Here is an 18,189-nt window from a genome sequence, read left to right as displayed (position 1 = left end):
TCTTAAATGCAATTTTATATTTAAAAACTAAGATTCAAATTACCAATAAATATAAGGGCATAAATAAAAATAATTTTAACTGCTTTTATGAGATACTATATGAGATATTATAATAAAAATCCATAAAGATTGGTTTTGAGATAAAAATAACATTGAATGGCTAAGTATAACAACAAAATTTCCAACTGAGACAATTTTTAGTTTTTCTTCTTAAAATCTCATGTAATTTTAACTCTTCCATGTGGTAAGTTAGAATTGGTGTAGCAGATTTGACTGGTGCAGAAAAGGGTTCTAGGAAAGCAAAGTGGAAAGAAAAGTCTGCTAGAGAGAAAACGGGGCGATTACAAACTGAGACATCAAAACTCCAAGATCGCTATTCACATAGGGATAAACCGCCAGGGAGGCTGCCAAAATCCAGACCCAGCTGGAGGCTAAATTAAATCTCTGGATGGTCAGCCAAATGATTGTCTTTTGGACCAATAATCCACCTGAGTGGAGTGCTTTATACTCTTTCTGGCTATAGATAAATAAAACAAAATGGAAAACTCACCCTAATTGTGCTCAGGCTATTGAAATCCACGCTAATCATACTTTAATATACTCTCTTCTAGTGGACACCTTCAGAATTTTTGGCTATCCATTAGGACTTAATGTCTTTTGTGAAGCCTTTAATTTGGAAAATGAGACCTACTTGCAGAATTCTAAATTGTATCATGGAACGACGCTGGTGCTAATGATGTAAAGCAGTCAAGGAAGTAGCCATGAAAATGGAAAGTGAAAATCTGACTTGAAATATGGGTCCCAGCTCTCCTGCACAGGCAGCATTACTGCACTAATGGGCATGTTCTAGAACAAGTGCAGGACTCTCCCCTTGCTTTGTTTGTCAGGGCAGAGCGCTTGTTACCCACTCAGGAGTCATCTAGATCCCTGTCTGCACATAACCACTGATGAGCATGTACTCCTCCTTTTCTACTTGTAATTATATTTTTATTATTTAAAGCAAAATTTAAATGTAAATATATTGTGATCATATTTTCCCTCCCTTAAGCTGTGCTAGATTCGCTCCCCCTTCCTGCCCACCTAATCTTAAGTTCTAAAACAATGAACAAAACCCCAATACAGGGACTGGTGAGATGGCTCAGTGGGTAAGAGCCCCCAACTGCTCTTCTGAAGGTCTGGAGTTCAAATCCCAGCAACCACATGGTGGCTTATAACCATCCATAACAAGATCTGATGCCCTCTTCTGGTGTGTCTGAAGACAGCTACAGTGTACTTACATATAATAAATAAATAAATCTTAAAAAAAACCCCAATACAACAAACCCTCAACAAACCCTCAAAACAAGAGAACAAAATACTCCTCCGAAAAAACCCAACAACCATGAAACTGTAACTAACTAAAAGGACACACACACACACACACACACACACACACACACACACACACACACACACCTGTGGAGTCCATCAAATGTTGGTCAACTAGTGTGGAGTGGTTGATATACTTAGTATTACTCTATTTGAAAATAACTAATTTTCACTCTTTTAGCAGGTATTAACACAGTGAGCATTCAGGTGTTAACCTATACCCCAGAGACTATTTTTTTCATTCATTCATTCCATCCATTCATTCAAAGAATAAAAAATATAAAAATATAAAAGAAGAAACTATCACATTGAAGTTGGAAAAGACAAACTACCAGAAATAAAAGAACCCAAGAGAAGGCTCAAGAATAAGAATCAGAGATACACTTATTTGCACTCTTAGGAATCCTGAAAAAAAAAAAAAAAAAGCAACCCACTAAACTGAAAGCCGTAACGTTAGTGTCGAGGACCTGGTGCATGCGCCATTCAGGCTCTGTGCTTGCTGCTTCTGTCTTTGTGAGTTCACATGAGATTTGTGCATGTCGATTCAGAGGGCCTTGCTGTGTCGGGGTCCTTTATCCTCGCTGGAAGTTTCCTTCTAGAACCTCGTCTTCTGCAGCTTTCCCTGGGCTTTAAGGGCAGGGATTTAATAGAGACACCCCATTTGTGGCTGAGTGTTCCAAGGTTTCCCACAGTCTGTGTAATGTATTTATATTTGTTCCCATCTGCTGCAGGAGGAAGCTTCTCTGATGATGGCTGAATGAGGTGCTGATCGATGAGTATAGCAGAATATCATTAAGAGTCATTTTATCACTATGCTTCTCTCTCCCTCCCTCCCTCCCTCCCTCCCTCCCTCCCTCCCTCCCTCCTTCCTTCCCTTCCTCTGTCCTTCCCTTCCTCTGTCCTTCCCTTCCTCTGTCCTTCCCTTCCTCTGTCCCTCTCCCCTTCTTCCTTCCATTTTCTTTTTTCTTCTTCTTTTTGACTAGTATTATTTGGGTTTAATCTAGGTCACTAGGTGATCTAGCGTCAGGTTCTTGGTCACCCAAGCAGTGTCAGGTATGGGTTCCATCATGTGGAGTAGGAATTAAATCAAGTTATTGGTTGGTTACTCCCACAAACTTTATGCCTTCATTGCCCTAGCGTATCTCGCAGGCAGCACACTATTGTGGGTAAAGATGTGTGGCTGACTTGGTGTGTACATTTCCCATTTGAGGGCAAAAAGAGTACTGTATTAAAGATGTTGGAAATGGGCGGAGGTTTATATAGGCACCAACTTGACATATTCATCTTTAATGAACTGTGTGGGTGTTGTTTTCACCAATGGGACCTTGCTGTCAGTTGGTAAAGAGCAGCCTATAGTCTTGGCAACAGCCTGGGATGTTTGGGGGATTCCTGTGGGATTCCTAAAGCCAGAACTCAATTAGATATAATCCAAATCCAGTATTGGAAGCTTCACTTGGTGACAAGAGATGTCAAGTTGGGACTCTGTCTCCCTCATTATTTGGGGATTGTACAAAGATGGCATTCATATATGTATATAATTCAGGAAGTTTCTATTATATGAAGTTTCCATACTACCCCTCAAATACTCTGGAATTTTAGCTGTCTCTTCCTGTAACCATCTTTTACCCCCCTATTTGATCCTCCCATTCCACCCCCATTCATTCGTAAATATTTACTTCTCTTTCCAGGTGAGATCTACTTTTTTATTAGTCATTTTATTTGTTTACATTTCAAATGTTATCCCACGTCCTGGTCTCCCTTCCATGAAACCCCACCCCATCACCCTTCTCTTCGCCTCTAAGAGGGTTCTCCCCCACTCCTGCCTCACCCATCTAGCATTCCCCTTCTCTGGGGCATCAAGCCTCCACAGGACGAAGGGCCTCCTCTCCAACTGATGCCAGGTGAGGCAGTGCTCTGCTACATATGTGGCAGGAACCATGGACCCACCCATGTATACTCTTTGGTTTGTGGTTTAGACCCTGGGAACTCGAAGTGGTTCGGTTAGTTGATATTGTTGCTTTTCCTATGGGATTGCAATCTCCTCAACTCCTTGAACCCTTCCCCTAGCTCTTCCATTGTGATCAGTTCAATGGTTAGCTGTGAGTATCTACTTCTGTCTTAGTCAGGTGCTGGCAGAGCCTCTCAGGACAGCCATCTCAGACTCCTGTCAGCAAGCAAATCTTGGCATCAGCAATAGTGTCAGGGTTTGGTGTCTGCTGATGGAATGGATTGTACAGTGGTGTGGTCTCTGGATGTCCTTTCCTTCAGCCTCTGATCCACTTTTGTCCCTGCATTTTCTACTTAGACAGGGACAATTCTGGGTTAAAAATTTTTAGATGGGTAGGTGTCTCCATCCATCCACAGGGGGGCATGTTAATCTACTAGAGGTGGTCTCTTCAGGCCCTTTCTCCCTGCTGTTGGGTATTTCAGCTAATGTCCTCTCCATTGGATCATGTGACCCTCTTGCATCCCAGGCATCTGGGACTTTCTAATGGTTCCCAAATTTCCCCACCACCCACTGCTACTTATTCTCCTACTTATTCCTGGCCCTCTGGACTGCTCTCTTGTCTCTTCTCATACCTGGTCCTGCCTCCACGTTTTCCCTTCACCTCTTCTATCCCACCCAGATGCCTCCCCCCTCTGCTTCCTGTGATTATTTTGTTCCCCCTTTTAAGTGGGATTGAAGAAAAAACACGCTTGGCCTTTCTTCTTGTTAAGCTTCATCTGGTATATGAGTTCTATCATGGTTATTCTGAGCTTTTGGACTAATATCAACTTAGTGAGTATGTACCATATATGTCCTTTTGGGTATGGATTACCTCACCAAGGATGGTATTTTCTAGTTCCATCCATTTGCCTCCAAAATTCATAAAGTTCTTGTTTTTAATAGCTGAGTAGTACTCCATTGTGTAAATGTACCACATTTTCTGTATCCATTCCTCTGCTGAGGGACATCTGGGTTCNTTCCAGCTTCTGGCCATTATAAATAAGGCTGCTATGAACATAGTGGAACACAGATCCTTGTTATGTGTTGGAGCATCTTTTGGGTATATTCTGAGGAGTGGTATAGCAGGGTCCTCAGGTAGAACTATTTCAAGTTATCTGAGAAACTGCCAGATTGATTTTTCAAAGCAATTTTGCCAACTTGCAATCCCACTAGCAATGGAGGAGTGTTCTTTCTCCACATCCTAGCCAGCATGTGCTGTTACCTGAGTTTTTGATCTTAGGCATTATGACTGGTGTGAGGTAGAACTCAGGGTCCTTTTGACTTGCATTTCCCTGGTGTCTAAGGATGTTGAACATTTCTTTAAGTGCTTCTTAGCCATGCAAGATTCCTCAGTTGAAAATTCCTGTTTATCTATGTACCCTATTTTTTTTTTAGCAGGGTTATTTGGTTCTCAGGAGTCTAACTTCTTGAGTTCTTTGTATATATTGGATATTAGCCCTCTGTTTGGATGTAGGGTTGGTAAAGATCTTTTCCCAATCTCTGTGAAGAATTGAGTTGGACTTTTGATGGGGATTGCATTAAATCTATAGATTGCTTTTTGTAAGATGGACATTTTTTACTATGTTAATTCTACTGATTCATGAGTATGGGTGATCTTTCCACCTTCTGAGGTCTTCCTCAATTCCTTCCTTCAGAAACTTGAAGTTCTTGTCATACAGATCTTTCACTTGCTTGGTGAGAGTCACACCAAGATATTTTATATTATTTGTGACTATTGTGAAGGGTGTTGTTTTCTCAGCCTGTTTTTCCTTTGAGTAGAGGAAAGTTACTGATTTATTTGAGTTAATTTTATACCCAGTCACCTTGCTGAAATTATTTATCAGCTGTAGGAGTTCTCTGGTAGAATTTTTGGGGTCGCTAATGTATGCTATCATATCATCTCCAAACAGTGATATCTTGACTTCATACTTTATGTTTTGTACCCCTTTGACCTCCTTCTGTTGTCTAATTGTTCTAGCTAGAACTTTGAGTACTATATTGAATAAATAGGGAGAGAGTAGGCTTACTTCCCTTGTGCCTGATTTTAGTGGGATTGCTTCAAGAATCTCTCCATTTAATTTGATATTGGCTGTTGGTTTGCTGTATATTGCTTTTATTATGTTTAGGTACGTGCCTTGAATTCCTGATCTTTCCAAGACTTTTGTTGAAGGCTTTTTCAGCATCTAATGAGATGACCATGTGATTTTTTTCTTTGAGTTTGTTAATATAGTGGATTATGTTGATGGATTTCCATATATTGAAACATTCCTGTACCTTTGGGATGAAGCCTACTTGATCATGATAAATGATCATTTTGATGTGTTCTTGGGTTCAGTTTTCGGGAATTTTATTTGTTTTGCGTTGATATTGATAAATGAAATTGGTCTGAAGTTCTCTTTCTTCATTGGGTCTCTGTGTGGCTTAAGTATCAGCATAATTGTGGCTTCATAGAATGAATTAGGTAGTATTCTTTCTGTTNCTATTTTATGGAATAGTTTGAGAAGTATTGGTATTAGATCATCTTTGAAGGTCTGATAGAATTCTGCACTAAACCTATATGGTCCTGGGAATTTTTTGGTTGGGAGACTTTTAATGACTGCTTTTAGTTCCTTAGGGGTTTTGGAACTGTGTAGATAGGTTATCTGGTCCTGATTTAACTTTGGTGCCTGGTATCTGTCTAGAAAATCATCCATTTCATCTAGATTTTTCAGTTTTGTTGAGTATAGTATAGTAGGATCTGATATTTTTTAATTTGCTCAGTTTCTCTTGTCGTGTCTCCCATTTAATTTCTGGTTTTGTTAATTTGGAAACTGTTGTTTTTTTTTTTTTTGTGGCTTTTAGTTAGTTTGCTAAGGGTTTATCTATCTTGTTGATTTTCTCGAAGAACCAGCTCTTAATTTTGCTGATTCTTTGTGTAGTTCTCAGTGTTTGTAATTGGTTGATTTCTGCTTGAGTTTGATTATTTCCTGCTATCTACTCCTTTCGGGTGTTTACTTCTCTTGCTTCTTTCTGTTATAGAGCTTTTGGATGTGCTGTTAAGTTGCTAGTATGGGATCTCTCCAATTTCTTTATGAAGGTACTAGTGCGATGCGATGAATATTCTTCTTAGCACTGCTTTTATTGTGTCCCATAGTTTGGGTATACTATTCCTTCATTTTCATTAAATTCTAGAAAGTTTTTAGTTTCTTTCTTGTTTTTTTTTTTTTTAAAATTAGATATTTTCTTTATTTACATTTCAAATATTATCCCCTTTCCTAGTTTCCCCTCTGAAAATCCCCTATCCCCAACCCCCTACCCCTGCTCCACAACCCACCCACTCCTGCTTCCTGTCTCCACTCCTGTTATTTGCCAGGCACTGGCAGAGTCTTTCAGGAGACAGCTATATCAGGCTCCTCAGCAAAATCTTGTTGGCATCCGTAATGTCTGGGTTTGGTGGTTGTTTATCTTTTCTCTAACCAAGTTATTATTGAGTAGAGAGTTATTTATTTTCTATGAATGTGTTGGCTTTCTGTTGTTTTTGTTGTTATTGAAGACCAGCCTTAGTCCGTGGTGCTCTGATAGAGTGCATGGGATTATTTCAATCTTCTTGTGTTGGTTGAGGCTTGTTTTGTGACTGATTATATGGTCAGTTTTGGAGAAGGTACCATGAGGTGCTGAGAAGAAGGTATAGTCTTTTGTTTTAGAGTGAAGTGTTCTGTAGATATCTGTTAAATCCATTTGGTTCATCACTTCTGTTAGTTTCCCTGTTTAGTTTCTGTTTCCATAATCTGTCTATTGGTGAGAGTGGGGTGTTGAATTCTCCCACTATTGTTTTTAGTCATCTCAAAGTAGTTTTGACTTGTATTTCCCTAATGGCTCAGGATGTTGAACATTTATCTATCTATCTATCTATCTATCTATCTATCTATCTATCTATCTATCTATCTATCTATCTATCTATTTATTTATTGTGCTTTTCAGTCATTTGAATTTCCTTTATTGAGAAGTCCCTGTTTAGATCTTTACTGCATTATTAATATTTTAAAATAACTTTATATAATTTATTTTATGTGCTTTGATATGAGGGTGTCAGATCCCCTGGAATTGGAGTTGTAGACAGTTGTGAGCTGCCATGTGGGTCCTGGGAGTTAGCCCTGAATTCTATGGAAGAACAACCAGTGCTCCTAACCACTGAGCATTCTCTTCAGCCCTACTGTACTGAATTTTTATTTGAGTTATTTGTTTTTTGATATCTAGCTTCTTGATATATTGGATTATTTGCCCTCTATTAGATATGTAGTTGGAAAAAATATTTTACTATTTTGTAAGCTGACCCTTTGTCCAAAAAGTGGTATTGTTTGGCAGCAAAGAAGCCTCTCAGTTTCAATATGTCCCAGTTATTAATAATTGATTAATAATTGAACAAATGCTACAGCATACACTGTTTGTTGGGTTATACTTATACCCTTTCCAAATATTGCATGTTCTCTCAAGTGTCTGCACTAGCAAAACATCATATGCCCCCTTTCCCTTTTCCAGGCAGCTTCCAAGGAAAAAACCTACCATGTATCTATTCTCAACAAAGCATCATTTTATAAGACAGTTTCAAACAAACAAACAAACAAACAGCCCAAACCAAAACATTATATGGAAAAACTGAATCTCCAAAGAAACCAAAAATTTCCACTTCAGTTATAGATATATTTAATTGCTTATCTGATATGTTATATCTTTGGTCAGTGGTACCTATTTATAAAATTATCCATGTTTAAAGGTTTTCCTACTTATGATGGCATACAGATTTTTTTATTATTATTATTTTCTTTATTTACATTNCAAATGCTATCCCGAAAGTTCCCTATACCCCCCCCCGCCCCGCTCCCCTACCCACCCACTCCCACTACTTGGCCCAGGCCTTCCCTTGTGCTGGGTCATATAAAGTTTGCAAGACCAAGGGGCCTCTCTTCCCAGTGATGGCCGACTAGGCCATCTTCTGCTCCATATGCAGCTAGAGAGACAAGCTCAGGGGGTACTGGTTAGTTCATATTGTTGTTCCACCTACAGGGTTGCAGCCCCCTTCAGTTCCTTAGGTACTTTCTCTAGCTCCTCCATTGGGGACCCTGTGTTCCATCCAATAGCTGGCTGTGAGCATGGCATACAGATTTTTAAAGCATGCCCTTATGATTCTCTGTATTTCTTCAGTGTCTATCATGTTCCCTTTTTTTGTTTCTGATTTTATTAATATGGATATTTTTCTCTGCCTTTTACTTAATTTGGATAAATGTTTGTAGGCTTAGAGTTTTTAAAAAACCTACTTTTAATAAGGATTCTCAAATGCTTTCACCTTACCTCCTCCACATACCACCCTTCTAGCCCAACATCCAAAGATAGGGGAGAAAAGATGGAAAATAGGACAAGGGGATGTAGACCTGTTTAGAAGTAGCTTTTTGAGCCTATTTTAATCTCAATTTGTCAGCAGTCCAGTTTAATAGTGTGAGGATACCAAACAGGAATCAGCATTGGTAAAACAACCGGACCTCTGAAGAATTGGCATGAGTCAGTGGACCAGGACCAGCCAGGATGGCAGGAAAAGTTCTCTGCCATGTCTCTCACAACAAAGTAAAGGTCAGCAGAGACAGCAAAGCATTACAAAGCTAGCTATGCAAGCCCCCATCACTCTCTGCTGAGTTTTGTTTATCATCTCTCCAAACATCATGTGTCCTCCCATGGATCTCGCCTCAGCAAAACATCACATGAGTCTACATCACATAAAATACCCAAAAATTTTTACTTCAAAGGTTTGTTGATTTTATTGATTTTTCTCAAAGAACCAATTCTTTGTTTCATTGATTCTTTATATTTTCTTTTCATTTCTATTTTATTCATTTCCTCCCTGAGTTTGGTCATTTCTTGCCAACCACTTGTTTCAGGTGTGATTTCTTCTTTTAGTTCTGGAGTTTCCAGTTGTGCTGTTAAATTGCTGGTACGAGATCTCTTATGTATGGACTTAGTGCTTTATACTTCCCTACTAGAACAGCCTTCCATTACTTCTTGTAAGTTTGGATATGTTGTATATTCATTTTCATTTAACTCTAGAAAGTGTTTGACTTCTTAATTTCTGTATTGACCCATTTTTCATGAGTTTGTAAGCTTTCTGTTGTTGTTGATATCCAACTTTAATATGTGGTAATTAATTTGGATGCAGGGGGTTATTTCAATTTTTTTTTTTTTTTTGTAGTTGAGATTTGCTTTGTGTCTGAGTATGTGGTTAATTTTGGAGAAAGTTCCATGGGGTGCTGAGAAGAAGGTGTATTCTTTTGTGTTTGGGTGAAATGTTCTGTAAGTATCTGTGAGATTGTTTTGATTTATAACATCAGTTATCATGTTTCTGTTTAGTTTTGTTTGGATGACCTGTCTATTGACCAGATGAGTTACTGAACTCTTTCAGTATCAGTGTGTGAATGTCAAAATATGACTTAATCTGTAGTAGTGTTCCTTTTACAAAATTTATTGTTTTTGAGGCATAGATATTAAGGTCTTTTCCTTGTTCTTTAAATGTTGGCATGGTTTTCTGGGCTGTTATTGACTGTGTTTCTAATGCTGGCATCTAGGCATCAGAGACTGGGAAGATTATAATTCTAGGTGCTGATGTTTTATCTTATCTGTGTCAGCTGGATGTTTTGTTTTTAATCTTCTGGTTTTTTTTGCTGGTTCTTAGAGGAGTGTGGTAGCTGTTTGTTGGCTGTAGGAAAATTTGTGCTCTTGATAAGTATGGGCACTCGGGGGTTCTGTGTGAAGTGTATTTTTGGGTATTGAGATCTGAGATATAGGAATGAGGATGGGCTGGAGGTGGTGGAGCTTCACAAGGTGAAGGAAAGCAGGTGTTCTCTGAGGATCCCCTTGGAATGGGGATAAAGTGAGAGGAGAGGCAGCAGCTAAAGTTTTGCTAAAGAGGTAGGCTTAAGACTGGAGGATTTGACTTGGATGGCTAGATGGAAAAATGAAGATCTGCAGTTAGCCTACTAGCTTTCCTGGTCAGAGTGGCCTGTGCATTCATAGGGAGTAGCTGCTGACGTATGAAGCTGAGACAAAGCAATGAGGTGGAAGAAGGGATTTTAGAGGGGGAAATCCATGTGATCCGCTAGATATTGGAACAATGGGGGAATGGAAGCTGCAGTAGGTGTTCTGCTGCAGAGCTGGAGATGATACTATGGGAATGGACTTGTAGGAGTGGAAGAAGAGGTGAAGATGTGTAGTTAGCCTATCTTCTTCCTGGGCAGGAATGACCTGTGCTTTCCCAGGGAGTGCCTGCCGGAGTTGGACTCTGTTTCCCTCCCTGAAGTGGCCTTCAAACCTGCACTTCTCACCATTATTATATGCTATTATCTGGCAATAATAAGACATACCATGAGGGCTTACAAGAAAGATAATTTTAAGAATTACTTGCTTTTCCAAACAAAAACAAGTTTAAAAACTGAGATGAATTGCAATCCCTAAGGTTGAAAATGAACTAGTTTCAAAACCACCAATTCCCATCCTTAGATTACTTTCAATTTATTGGAGCTGTATTAGATTCTCAATTGTAAGGGGCCAGATTCAGTCTCTTTATGCCCACAACAGTTCTGTAGGTAAGGGCTGTTTGCAGTCTTTGCTTGTATGCTGTGCCTCTTTGGGTAGAGGGTCAGAAGAAGCAATATCTTATCCATCTGGGGCACTTCTAATTGTTATGATTTTTAGATTAACTCAAATGTTACTTAAGTACTAGACATGTACTCTAAAAACACATTTTCTAAGTAAAGGAGGTTCTGAAAGAGTGTCTATAGTATGTTTATATCAACAGACAGAACACTCAGGGTCCCAGTTTCTTCCAGAAACTTCCTAAGTGTTTTTTTTTAATCTGAAGCTCTATAGAACTGTAAAAATGGCATAGCATTTCTCTATTCCATGGATCTTTCATCAGTGATAGTCATATTTTATAATTTACCTTTTTTTCTAACTTTAAAAATCAGCCCATGACTCATTTGCTGTCTCATAGGTTTACCCTTTAAACTATATTCCAAACTTCTGCACACATTTCAATAATTTACTTGAGGCTACACAGTCCAAAGTGTATGTAGAGAATTTTGGAGTACCACACAAAACACTCTTGTTTTTTGACCCATATACCTCAATCCTACTGTGTACAAATATGTATGTACTCCTTTAACTGAAGTTCATTTTCTATAATAAAGAGAATTCAGAAATTTGATTTTCATGTTAAAGTAAAATGAAACAGTTTTATGGGAATCACTGTATTCATGAAGTAAATGCATCTGTGTGTAGTGTGTACCAAGCAGCATGGATCACTGTTCACAAAAGGAAATCATACACTGAGCAATATTTACAGAAATTAATGTACATTTTTAACCTACACACAGGCTTTTGCACATCTCTATGGGTCTCAGTGCATTGGGTCACAACAAATATATTTATTAATGAATGTTATACCCATAGTTGTTCTTGCTTCCCCTGAGCATTGTGTTGTATAATGGCTTGATCTAATCCCAGCATGTCATTTAAACAGAGATGAATTTGGCTTTTGACTGAAAAAATACATAAATGTGAGTAATAGTTTCTCCTAGAAAAAGTAACCTCTGTTAAATGCTCACAGTATACTCCAGCACAAGGTTTCATAGTAAGACTACAATGAAAATATTAATGAGATTATCATGCAGGCACACAGAGATAGTCTTATGATGAGCTTGAGGTTTGTCATCAAACCCAAGAAATGCGTAGAGCTGCACAATGCCAGTATAACATTTGAAGACCAAGGATCCAATTGGTCAAGTTTTAAATTCAGATTTTTAAAAAACTGGACATACCTGGTACTTATTTAGAACACATGCATTGAAATTTCATGAGCCTCATTTGTCCTTTATGCCACTCTTTCAATAATAATTCATGCCATTCTATTTTAGGTTAATATTAGATTTAATAAGGATAGAGTTCTTATTTTGAGAAATTTCAAGTGGATAGAGTACTTCAAAAGAAATTAGAAGAAAAGCCACCTGTGTCCACTCAAATTTGATATCTGTTACCTTTTTCAGGCCCGTGAACATGCTAGCAATTTTCCGTGACTTAAATACACATCTAGCCTACGACTGTGACGATTGTGCCATTCCTATTGTTTCTTCTTTGTCTTTCTCTTTCACTGCCATTGCTTTTCTTCTTTCCCTGCATCAACCCCTTTCCTCCAGTCTTTTTCTGTGCTTTCCTTTTATGCGAGAATCACGTACACATTTTGCTGAACCATTGAAAAATTAGCTGCTGACATGAAGCTTGTACATTGTCCAATAAGGACATTTTTAATGACTGCTACACAATGACCATACTTAATAGATGACCAATAATTATACAAAGCAACCTCTTTGATATTTAAGTATCTGCAGTTGGCTCCAGAATACCTTATAGCTATTTTCTCTTTTCTTGACCAGCAGTCAGGGCCCATGTATTGCAAAGATGGTTTTCTTTTTCTTCTGAGGTGACCTTCACAATTCTATGATACGTTCTTTGGGAAAAGATACTTTGTTTTCATATTTTGAATCACTTTTCATATTTTCATCTTGATTTTTATAATATTATAGCACCTTTGATTCCAACATTTTACATTTCCATAATGTTTTTAAAGCTAAATATAAAATTACCCAGCAGAAGGGTGCCACATATGGAGCTGATTACAGAACAGTGGCTTAATAGAGTTAGTTGAAGTTGACCTCATTTCAGAGTTCCATTGGAGCACAATACATCCAATTCCATGTGGAATTTGAGAAACATGCTAACATTCATGGTAGTTTTCATTCTTATTCTGGTTCAAATAATCAAGTATACTGATTTTCCACTTTTCTAAACACTATTTCTACTGTCACTAATACATGCAAAAGGACCACAAATCAGACCACCGAAACAACTGTTAGTCAAAAAGCTGAAGTTCTATTTATTTTGTAACTGATTTTACCATGATGTATGAGTACCATACTCCAAGAGATATCAGAAAACAAGACACGTCATTTACCTTTCTGGTCTTCTCAGTTATAATTGCCCCCAGTTCTTCACTTATAATTTGCCTTATAGCATGACAATCCTGCAGAGAACATTAGTGGAATGGTTTGCATTGTCTTTGTGAGAAAACTACTTTAGTCTTTCAAGTCTAATTCCATTTTTCAAATTCTGTCTTGAATGATGTTTCTCCATGGACACAGTGCAATGCTGCCTTGTTATAAACTTACACAGTGTTTAATTTTTGTACCTATTAGGACCCTACCACACCATCACCCCTTTATGCCTACAGATTGTATCATGTTCTTTGCTATTTGTCCTGTCTAGCAAGCAAAAGCTCACCAAGTAACTACTCTGAGAAACTCTGTGCTGTGCAATTGAGGCATGGTCCCATTTAATTCTCATGGCATCCCTCATGGAAAAGATTGTGAGACATATTTTATAGCCTAAGAAACAGGAGTGGAGAGGTGAGGTGGTTCGTGAGGATTATTTATCAAAGGTGTAGACATCTTGAAGTCTGATCTGCCTTGATCAAATGAAATGGGCTTTCCAGCATCTTGATCAAGTGAAATGGGCTTTCCAGTACAAATATATATATAGTGAACAAGAAGCTCTGGGGATGTAGCTTGTGTGAGACAACCTCATGCTGATGTGGGCTTTTGGGTGATGCCGATACCTTTGAGTCATTAAGGCTCTTATGAGTAACCCACATGCCTGATATTGTTGTTTCATCAAGCTAGACTTGGGTGTTTTTTTTTTTTTCTCTGTCATTAGCATCCTATCTGGGATGAATGGACATTTTTTTCATGTCTCCCTAGGAAAAGTCATGCAATACAGTTGGTTCTCAAACAGAACTCACAGAGCAGAACATATAATCTAACCCTTCAAAGTAGTATGTACGGGTAGCAAATATTAGCAGGCTAGGGTGGCACTTGTATGGCTTTTGCTGTGGGTGATGACATGCAACTGATGATTAGCTATTTTCCGGAAAGAACTTTCTCTGTAAGGGAGAATTTACAATGAGAAACAAGCCAGTATCGTTCCACACGATAGCCTCTGATTTGGCAGGAAAAACTGAAAAAGCATGCCGTGAGATGGAGGTGTTGGTTTGCCACTCATTTCAGCTGGCAGGATGCAGGGGAGAGGAGAATTCAAATTAGTTTTGTATTAAAGATCTTGCTTGGTTTCCAAAATTCTGGAACCCATGGGACAAATTGGACAGTAAAAGTAGCGGATGAGATAGAAGTGATCAAAAATACTTCTGAGGTCTGACCTTTAATGTTTAAAAAAGGAAAAAAAAATACACAATGCATCATGAAGATGGAGATTTCAATAATGGCCGAGTACAAGAAATGATGGTAATTATGGAATACTTTACATCAGAACTGCTTGAATTTGGGAAGAGTTTTTGTCACCTTGCACCTAATGCTGAGACAGACAGGTTCAGTCTGAGTGCTGAGGAACTAGAAACACCTTTCCTGTCTTGAGACAAAGACGATGTAACCTGAGGCAATGAAAAGAAGATACATTTTCTGAACTACTGGATCTCATGAGTCATAAGAGACATGTTGTCACTGCTAGTGGGGTTTGGGGATGATATTTTGATGAACCTAGGTGTAGCTGAAGGAGAGGCAAAAGCCACAGAACTGACTCAAAGTTTGTCAGATCCAGATCCAACTGAGCCTCAGATAAAACAGGCAAGAACATGTCTCTTACTTTTTTGTGCCTGAACAGACTGAGAAATATAAACCAACATTACCAAGATTATCAGTGAAGGAGAGTTTTGTGGCAGTGTCCTAGGATCAGAAAATGAGATAGCTCATGAAGAATGGCTGTAGACTATAGTGTGCTTTATGGAAAAATCTCTCCATAGTTGCTTCTGTGCCCAACATTGCTCTTTTGAGAAAAAAATATTAAAAGTGATAGGATATTGTCACGCTATATTGGCCTTATTAACATTTAAAAAATATATTCTAGTCCTTACTAGATCCCAAGGCTGAGATAGGTCTTATGGAGGTAGGTCCTTTCTATTCTTTGAAAAGAGAGTTCATTATTTTATAGAAACCTTTGAGTGTCATATAGATTTGGAATGACATCTAGAAGGAAAATAAAAAAGTCAGGTAAAGGGTGGAGTGAAGTCACCATTCATGAGTGGAAAAAAAAACCCTCCCAAGAGCTGTAATGTTCAGTGAAAATACCAGTGGAAGAGATGGGCCACCTCTTTAAACATTGTTGGCCAGGGACATCCTTGAGGCCCTTTACTCACAAATGACTGTGAACCCTGCTTTAATTGTGTTCCAGAACTATATGGTAAGTCTCTACTGCTAAAGATCCTCTGTATGTGTTGCCACACAACTTGTGAGCTGGAAGTTTCTTCGTCGTTTGTTGCTTTTGTAATGGCAGAAGTTGCTAAGCAGTCTGCCTAGTCATTATGGACCTTGTATACTACACCAACATGCCAGCAAATATGTGCCTATTGATATAATAGTGCCACAACTGCTTTTCTTGCTTTTGTGATGTGTTGTGGTATCCAAGACTCTCTGTGGTGGGAGAACTGGTTTCTGATGATTCCAAGTAGCCTTGGTTTCTGTTGCTTATGTTCTTGCCCTTGCCTCTCACCATCTGGTTATCTGTGGTGTTAGCTGGTCTTGCTGTCTCTGACTGTGGCTTGTCCCTCCTGTAAGCCTGTGTGTCAGCACTTTTGGGGGACTAGCTTTCTTTGGGTGGAATTTCTCTGGGTGGAGAGCTGTGGCACAGGATTAGCTCTGGTGTGCAGATGGAAACCGGAAGGAACCTGTCCCAGGCTGCTTCTTGGTTCCCGTGTCCTGAGGGCTCTGGTTGGGTCTCTTGGAGTTGAAATGTTAGTCTCACCTTTCTCTCAGGTATGTCTCTCCTAGGAGACCAGCTCTTTCCTGGTAGGATCTAGGTATGGAGAACTGTGGCACAAGGTTGCAAATGGAAATGCGAAGGATCCTGAAATCTCTTTTAAATGTTTTAAGTCTTTCAGCTGTGGGCTCCTGTTTAAAAAAAAAACAAAAAACAAAAAACAAAACAATATTAAATTAAGTATCTTTTTCAAGAGAGAAGAACCAGGATGCAGTTACAATCTGAATCAAGCAATACCAAATTTCAACAGTATAAACTAATGTCCAATTATCTGGGATTCATTTACCATCTTCTTGGGCTCCTACAAGGAGCTTGAGTCACTTCTCTACCTCTGCCCTGTGAAACACACACAGCTTGTCTTCTAGACTGCAATGGCTCATCTCCCACTCTGTTGCTGCTGCTGTTCTCAGTGGTCACCTCATGGTACTACCGTCTTCCAAACGCTGGTCTTCTGCTGCAACTGGGTTACATTTTTTACCAATACTTTCTCATACACTATTTTCATGGTGACAAACATCACTTTCTTTTCATGACCCTTTAAGTCCTGGGTCTTCAACTGACAATGAGTCTGCAACTTTACTAATGGCCTCTCCTGGCCTCTCACAGTGCCAAGCCTTAGCTACTCTCAATGATCTCTTCATGCTTTCAAAACCAATACTACATGGGTGACTCTGACAGTACCAAGTTTGGGGGCCAGAACAAGGTGCAGACACTCAGCCAGTTCTGGAACACAGCTTGTGTGTGCTGACTCTGAATGAACACTTCCTAGAAGATTTCAACTCAGTGATTTTTGGTTTCCTTTTAATCACTGTTAATTTCTTAGCTCCAGCTAACCAATTTCAATTGTACCAGTAATGCAAAGTTTTCACTTTTAATACTGCTGGTTTCTTATTAATAACTGCTGACTCTTCAGTGTCAACTGACTGGAACAACAGAATCTCAACTCAAAATACCAAACCAAATAGAGTCTTCAAGCTTTCCTGGAATTTCACAAGCCATGCTTCTGTCTTCTGTAATGTTCTCAACATTCTTCTCTTCTATGATCCTACAGAAGAACTTCCTGAACTTTCAACTCTCAATGGCTTTTCTATCCCAAATTTCCAAACTCCTTCCACAATCTACCCAACACTATGATCATGTCTGTCACAGCAATACCTTACTCCTGGTACCATCTTAGGATTTCCATGGCTGTGATGAAAGACCATGATCAAAAAGCAACTTGGGGAGGAAAGGGTGTATTTGAATTATTTTTCCACATCACTGTTTATCATTAAAAGAAGTCAGGACAGGAATTCAAACAGGGCAGAATCTTGGAGGCAGGAGCTAATGCAAGGGCCATGGAGCAGTGCTAATTACTGACTTGCCTTTCCATGGCTTATTCACTGCTTTCTTTTTGTTTCTTTTTTTTTCTTTCAATTTTTTATTAGATATTTTCTTCATTTACATTTCAAATGCTATCCCAAAAGTCCCATGTACCCTCCCCCCCTGCCCTGCTACCCTACCCACCCACTCCCACTTCTTGGCCCTGGCATTCCCCTCTATGGGGCATATAAAGTTTGCAAGACCAAGGCGCCTCTCTTCCCAATGATGGCCGAGTAGGCCATCTTCTGTTATATATGCAGCTAGAGACATGAGCTCTGGGGATACTGATTAGTTCATATTGTTGTTCCACCTATAGGGTTGCAGCCCCCTTCAGCTCCTTGGGCACTTTCTCTAGCTCCTCCATTGGGGGCCCTGTGTTCCATCCAATAGCTGACTATGAGCATCCACTTCTGTATTTGCCATGCACTGGCATAACCTCACACGAGACAGCTATATCAGGGTCCTTTCAGCAAAATCTTGCTGGCATGTGCAATAGTGTCTGGGTTTGGTGGCTGATGATGGGATGGATCCCTGGTGGGGTAGTCTCTGGATAGTCCATCCTTTCATCTTGC

The sequence above is a fragment of the Mus pahari genome, chromosome 22 (assembly GCF_900095145.1).
Source record: "Mus pahari chromosome 22, PAHARI_EIJ_v1.1, whole genome shotgun sequence".
In the NCBI taxonomy this organism is placed as follows: domain Eukaryota; kingdom Metazoa; phylum Chordata; class Mammalia; order Rodentia; family Muridae; genus Mus; species Mus pahari.
Note: the sequence above shows the minus strand (reverse complement) of the source record.